This window comes from Cucurbita moschata, unplaced genomic scaffold (assembly GCF_002738365.1).
Source record: "Cucurbita moschata cultivar Rifu unplaced genomic scaffold, Cmos_1.0 Cmo_Scf00089, whole genome shotgun sequence".
In the NCBI taxonomy this organism is placed as follows: Eukaryota; Viridiplantae; Streptophyta; class Magnoliopsida; order Cucurbitales; family Cucurbitaceae; genus Cucurbita; species Cucurbita moschata.
Window position 1 is genome coordinate 141,776 of NW_019268605.1, and position 808 is coordinate 142,583.

The 808-nt window shown below is 28.5% G+C and overlaps 1 non-coding gene across 1 annotated transcript; it reads left to right on the forward strand.

Annotated features, from left to right (window-relative positions):
• Positions 1 to 268: 268 nt before the first annotated feature.
• TRNAL-CAA lies at positions 269 to 346 on the forward strand. Its single transcript has one exon. It is a non-coding gene; the product is annotated as a tRNA-Leu (tRNA).
• Positions 347 to 808: the final 462 nt, after the last annotated feature.

Below are 808 nucleotides of genomic sequence, written 5' to 3' on the forward strand. Positions count from 1 at the left end.
AAGTTATTTGAGCTTAGGATTACGTTAACGTCTCAAATGTTAAAAAATGTTATGGAATGGAAATGATTTATAATGACGAAAAATATATCATTTTAAATAACAATATATTTGTTTCCGACACTATGAATATTTTTAAAATAAAATTAATATTGTTTATAGATTTATGACAAAATTATCATCGAATTAGAAAGACAATAGTTCCATTTCTACTTTCAATTAAATAATATTTATTTTACAACAATAAACTAATTTTTATGACAAGCAAAATGTTAGGATGGTTGAGTGGTCTAAAGTGCCAGACTCAAGTTTTGGTCTGAAGGTGTGAGTTCAAATCTCACTTCTAACATTTCTTCTAACATTTTTATTTATTTAACCCTGAATTCAAATCTCACTTCTAACATTTCTTCTAACATTTTTATTTATTTAACCCTGAAACTCTAACATCCGGTCTTTATAATAAGGTGTGGGTTCAAATCTCACTTCTAACCTTTTTATTTATTTAACCCTGAAACTTGATTTAACTCTAACATCTGGTCTTCATAAGAAGGTGTGGAAGGTTCAAATCTCACTTCTAACATTTTTATTTATTTAACCCTGAAACTCTAACATCCGGTCTTTATAATAAGGTGTGGGTTCTTCTAACATTTTTATTTATTTAACCCTGAAACTCTAACATCCGGTCTTTATAATAAGGTGTGGGTTCAAATCTCACTTCTAACCTTTTTATTTATTTAACCCTGAAACTTGATTTAACTCTAACATCTGGTCTTCATAAGAAGGTGTGGAAGGTTCAAATCTCACTTCTAAC